Here is a 6766-nt window from a genome sequence, read left to right on the forward strand (position 1 = left end):
ATACAGTATTTGTCTTCCTCTGTCTGACTTATTTCACTAAGCATAATACCCTTGAGGTCCACTTATGTTGTTGCAAATGGCAAAATTTCACTCTATTTTATGGCTGAGTAGTATTCCATTGTATATATGTATATACCACATCTTCTTTATCCATTAGTCTGTTGATAGACAATTAGGATATATTGTTAAATAAAAAAAAAAATGTTGATAAAATTAATTTCACCTGTTTCTTTTCTCTTTTAATTTGGCTAATAGAAAATTTTAATTACCAACGTGGCTCAAATTACATTTCTATTAGATATGCTGATCTGTACCTTAATATCTATGTGACGTTGGACAGATTTATGTAACATCTCTAAGCCTCAGTTACCTCCATTGTCTATGCCTGGTACTTTAAAAACCCTCAGTAAATGGTGGCTTTTGTGATTACTATTACTAAGGATTCCAGATGCTAAGTGAATTGGTGGTTAAGGGAACATGAGGGGTGCCAAGAAACAAAGGGTCAGAGTAGGAAGTTTGTGGGGAGCAGGAGGAAATGACAGAGGATTCCCAGGGAGGGAAGGACAGTTACAGCAGTTGAGGAGTTACTGGGGTCTGGTATGCCACTGCAAGCCTTGGACATACACTGGTGTCCCTGAGGGAGATGACCCTTGGCCTAGACCCAGCAACCATCAGGGAGATTCTCAAGTGCCCACAGTTGGGCCTGTGACCTGTCTGTCCTCATCTTCACCATACAGAATTGCCGCAGGCTTGGCCTCACCTGTACAAACATTACAGTGTTACCCTTTGTCAGAAGACCATCTGGGAGTTCCCTGTTGGCCTAGTGGTTAGGATTCTGGGCTTTCACTACCGTGGCCCACGTTCAAACTCTGGTCGGGGAACGGAGATCCCACAAGCCGCAAGGCGTGGCCAAAAAAAGAAGAAAATGAAGAAGGAAAAAAGACCAGCTGGCTAACACCCTCACAAGGTGAGACATTCAGTAAGGCACCAAACAATACTCGATGAGCAGAAATGGTCAGGGAACAAGAGAACAAAAGTCACTGATTCCCTTACAGTCAAGGAAGGCTCTATCCCAGGAGAAGGGGAGTGTCAGTCACTTTGTAAGGAAAAGACGCTACATGGTAGGAGTTGCAACCAAAGAAGCAATTGGGGTGTGATGAAGAGTGTTCCCAGTCCCTGCGTGATCAGAAGATTTGGGCATCAGCTCTATGGCTCCCTGGTTGTGCAGTCTTAGGCAAGCTTCCCTCTGGGAGTTTTGGTTTCCTCATCTGCAAAATGGGAATAAGAATGAAAGCTATTTTGTGGGGTTATTATCAGGATTAAATGGTATGGGTATATATTTCTATATTTCTGCTAAAGCACATTACAAATGAAAAAGGAGACTAATAGAACAAATGGAATGAGAAAATAGGGGAAGAGGAATATGAACAGCCTGCAAAGCAACCAGGCAAGCTTTGTGGTACACTGGCATATATCCCAGTCTCATTTATGGCCCAAGGGGGCAGTTGACTCCTGTACCTCTCAGGGAAAAGGCTAGCGAACAAGAAGAAAGTACATTCAGGAGGCTCAGTTGGAATTGCTCCCTGAAAGATCATAAAGCTCTCCCCACTGCCAAGGCCTCTTTTGTCTCCAAAACCCTCTTTATAGACTGTTACACCACTGGCCACCCCATCTGTGACACAGTCACCCCCATCTCTCCCAATGTGCTCTTCCTTTCTGACCGTGACCTTAGAACCCAAAGGTTCTGCCCTTGGCCATCTTATGGCTCCGCGATAGAGCAATAGTTCTCTATGGGGTTGATTTTGCCCTCCAGGGGATATTTGACAACGTTTGGGGATATTTTTGTTTGACAGAACTGGTGGCGGAGGTGTGCTACTGGCATCTAGTGGGTAGAGGCCAAGGATGCTAAACTTCCTACAATGCCAAGGACAGCCCCTCCCCTCACCTCACCCACCCCGCAACGACAAAGAATATGCAGACCAAATGTTATACTGCCAAGGTTGAGAAACCCTGCTCTCCCTCTGGAAGTGCAATCAATGCCTTTACAGTTTCAACAGCCATTTATGGACGATCCCCAAATCCGTACATCACTCTCAATTGCCACTGCTTCCTCTCCAATACCTTGGTCAGTCCACAGACACATCCAACAGCCAACCCAAACCCTTTATCTTTTCCCCATGTTCCTCCTCCTGGATAGTACTCCCATTCTATCAGTGTCCCAAGTTAGGAACCCCTAAACCATCCTACACACACAACGGGACATCACTAAGTCTTGGTCATGTCTCTCAAATCCACCCCCTTCTTTCCATATCAGCTCGTGCATCCTAGGTAATGCCGGGCATTATCTCTTCTCTGAACAATTCCAGCCACCTCCAAACTGACCTTTCTTTTCCCATCCATTCCTCCTGGGGTTACTTGTTATCTTCCCAAAACACTGATTTGAGTATGCTGCACCTCCAGGGTAGAGCCCAAACTCCTTAGCTTGGCATTCCAAGATTGCTGTCAACCTGCTTTTTGAAACTTATCTCTCATGAGACTCACCTCCCAGCCCCCCAGTCATACTAAATTACCTGCCCTTCCCATAACACACCATCCCCTTTTATACCTTTGTTCAAGTGGACTTGTCTCATGATGAGTGAATATCCTCCTTCATTCATCACTGTCTATGGCAAGTCTATTCATATTTAAGACATTGCTTCCATGAAGTCTTCCAGATTTCCCCACTGAAGTTAACGTCTTCCTCTTCTGATCGCCATCACACTGTATCTTTTATAGAGCTTATAATATGCTTTGCCATTAACTACATACACATTTGACTCCTCTGAGACTCTAAGTTCTGTGAAGGCAGGGGCTGTGTTTTTACTTTGGCACCCCTCGTAGAAAATAACATATATCCTGCACATAGTAGGCACTCACTAAATGTTTAGGGTATTGAATTGAGAGATCTGAAAGAGGGCTTCTTTCTCCACAGTGCAGACAGAAAGAGAATTTTTATTAGAAAAGAACCATGAAGAAATTCCTTTTGTAAATTTTGGACTATTTTATGGATAAATGAATGTTTGATGCCATGAGTCTCTGTATATCGGACCTGAAAGGATAAACTGGAAATCAACGCCTTGAACAAAAACAAGTTAAAATCATGGGATGGAGAGGTGAAGAGTTAGCCCAGATCATTTACTAGCTGTAGTTCTCTTACACAGAATGCTCTCAGTTCACCCAAGACTACTGAGAACTTTTGATTTCCCTCTCTCCTCTCAAAATTGTACTCATCCTTTAAGGCCCAAGTTTTCAAAAAAACTTTTCTGATTTCTCCAGTCATAATTCATTTCTTCCTCAGTGCTCCCATAGCACTTTGAACCTCACTTAATTCTTATGACTTCCTATATTTTATTATTATTTTATTATTTCTATATATTTTTATTATTATACTTCTATAGGACAGAGGCCACAACTTAATCATTTCTGTTTCCTCCTCTGTAACTTGTCCAGTTCTTGGCACGTAACAGACCATCAACACTGAACTTAATGGAACCATCTAATTTTGAGTGATCCTGGAAGATCTAGCCCAAACTTCCCAGCCCACATTGTATTCATTTGGACTGGGATTTGACAATGGATTAAGAGATCCAGCCCCTAAATAGATCTATGGCTTCCAAAGTGACTTGGCCCCCCTTGCCTATTAGGATGACCTAGAAGTGGGCCAGACCCTCAACAGCAGGAACGCTTATTAGCCCAGTGATTCCACCTGCCAAACACAACCGTGCCCAATAATCTCTACTTTTACATCTACCCCTGCCACTTTTTCCCTTTAGGATAGTGGTTCTCAGCACACGGTCCATGAACCCCCTGGAGTCTTTAGGGACAAAACTACTATAATAATACTGAGATGTTATTTGCCTTTTTAACTGTGTTGACATTTGCACTGATGATGCAAAAAGCAATGGTGGGGGCTTCCCTGGTGGCATAGTGGTTAAGAATCCGCCTGCCATTGCAGGGAACATGGGTTCGAGCCCTGGTCCGGGAAGATCCCACATGCCGCGGAGCAACTAAGCCCGTGCGCCACAACTACTGAGCCTGCGCTCTAGAGCCGGTGAGCCACAACTACTGAGCCCACGTGCCACAACTACTGAAGCCCACGCGCCTAGAGCCTGTGCTCCGCAACAAGAGAAGCCACCGCAGTGAGAAGTCCGCTCACCACAATGAAGAGCAGCCCCCGCTCGCCTCCACGTGAGAAAGCCCGTGCGCCAGCAACGAAGACCCAACACAGCCAAAAATTAATTAATTAATTAATTAATTAAATAAATTTTAAAAGAAAGCAATGGTGGCAAAACTGCTGGCAACTTAGCAGGAGTGAGACAGTGGCACCAAATTGTAGTAGTAGTCATTGCATTCCTTCTTGCCATGCATTTGCAATTTTTAAAAAATGCCAGTGTGCAGCCTAAAAAAAATTAAAAATAAAAAATAAAATGCCAGTGTCAATTAAGAACACCCTTAACGAAGAAGTACAAATTAATAATTTTATAAACTCTTGACACTGGAATACAGATCTTTTTACTATTTTGTGTGAAGAAATGGGAAATATGCATACAATGATTCTGCATACCCAAATACGATGTTTCATAGTTTCTAAGAAAAAGCACTTGTGCAATTAAACTGTGAGCTCAACTCACCTTTGTTTGTTTTCAAATTAATAGACTTTATTTTTTTGAGTAGTACGGACAGTTCCCATACACCCCTTCATGCTCTCCCTGTTTCTCCTATTACTATCATCTTGCATTAGTGTGGTATATTTATTACAATTGATAAACTAATAGTGATATTAATAACAAAGTTCACGGTTTACATTAGGGTTCATTCTTTATATTGTACATTCTATAGGTTTTGACAAATATATAACGACATGAACTCACCATGACACCATCAGAGTATCATACAGAATAGTTTCACTTCTCTAAAAACCCTCTGTGCTACATTCTTCTCTCCCTTCCTCCCCCCAATCCCTGGCAACCACCAATCTTTTTGTTATCTCCATAGTTTTGCCTTTTCCAGGTTATCACACAGTATGTAGCCATTTCAGATTGGTTTCTTTCAGTTAGCAATATGCACTTAAGCTTCCTTCATGTCTTTTTGTGGCTTAATAGCTCATTTCATTTTATCACTGAATATTCCATCATATGGATGTGCTAGTTTATTTTACCCATTCACCTATTGAAGGACATTTTGGTTGCCTTCAAGTTTGGGCAATTATAAATAATGCTGCTGTACATTCACGTGCAGGTTTTGTGTGGGGATCAGTTTTCAACTCATTTGGGTAAATACCAAGGAGCACAATTGCTGGATCATATGGTAAGAGTATGTGGAGTCTTGTAAGAAACTGCCAAAACTGTGTTCCAATGTGGCTGTACCATTTTGCAGTCCTACGAGTAATGGAAGCAGAGTTCCTGTTGCTCCACATCCTCGCCAGCATTTGTTGTTGTCAGTGCCTTGGATTTCAACTATTCTAATAGTATCTCACTGCTGTTTTATTTTACTGTATTGTATGTTTTGGCCACGCCAAGCAGCTTTCAGGATCTTAGTTCCCCAACCAGGGACTCAACCCGGGCCACAGCAATGAAAGCGCCTAGTCCTAACCACTGGATCGTCAGGGAATTCCCAAATTTGCAATTTCCTAATAATATAAGATGTTGAGCATCTTTGCTTTTGTCTTTTTTTTTTTTTAAACAAAGTACCATTTTACTTGAAAGGACATTGGACAAACTATGGTTATTCAAACTGGTGCATTTAGCAAATATTTTCTCAAAAATGAAAGGAGCCGGTTCGTTCAAGGAAAAAAATAAATGGTATTTGTTGCCAATGGTAAATTTGAGCTTTCAAGTGAAAATTAAAAATTTGAAAACTTGTATCTGCCACTGTGAGCCTGGCAGTTTCCCAACATTTAAGAGACTCTGCATTTAAAAGAGCTGTGTAGGGCTTCCCTGGTGGCGCAGTGGTTGAGAATCTGCCTGCCAATGCAGGGGACACGGGTTCGAGCCCTGGTCTGGGAAGATCCCACATGCCGCCGAGCAGCTGGGCCCGTGAGCCACAATTACTGAGCCTGCGCGTCTGGAGCCTGTGCTCTGCAACAAGAGAGGCCGCGATAGTGAGAGGCCCGCGCACCACGATGAAGAGTGGCCCCCGCTTGCCACAACTAGAGAAAGCCCTCGCACAGAAACGAAGACCCAACACAGCCATAAAAATAAAGGAATTCCTTTAAAAAAAAAAAAGAAAAAAGTTAAAAAAAAAAAAAGTTGTGTAACTCAGTGAACCAATGTTTTCCAAATTACCATGCATATTTTACAAAATCATGCGTGAGTAAAAGGTCCATTCAAAGTGCAAGATATACCAATGATTTTAATGTAATAGAACATAAAGTTCATTATATGATTTCCAATTTCACATCTGACTAACCTTTAAAAAATGACTACTTGTAAGTTTTGGTGTGGTACAAAAGAATATCCACAGTTATCTAAACAGGCTATTAAAATGCTTCTCTTTTTTCCAACTAAGTATCGGTAAGACCAGTTTTCCTTCACATACTTCAATCAACACCATTTCACAGCAGATGGAATGCAGAAGCAGATATGAGAATCCAGCTTTCTTCAATGAAGCCAAACATTAAAGAGATTTGCATGTAAAATAATACTATTCTCATGTATTTTCTTGGTGTGGAAAATATACTTTTTCTCTTAAAAAGGTTATTTATATAAACATGTAATGGGTTTATTAC

This window comes from Balaenoptera acutorostrata, chromosome 12 (genome assembly GCF_949987535.1).
Source record: "Balaenoptera acutorostrata chromosome 12, mBalAcu1.1, whole genome shotgun sequence".
Classification (NCBI taxonomy): Eukaryota; Metazoa; Chordata; class Mammalia; order Artiodactyla; family Balaenopteridae; genus Balaenoptera; species Balaenoptera acutorostrata.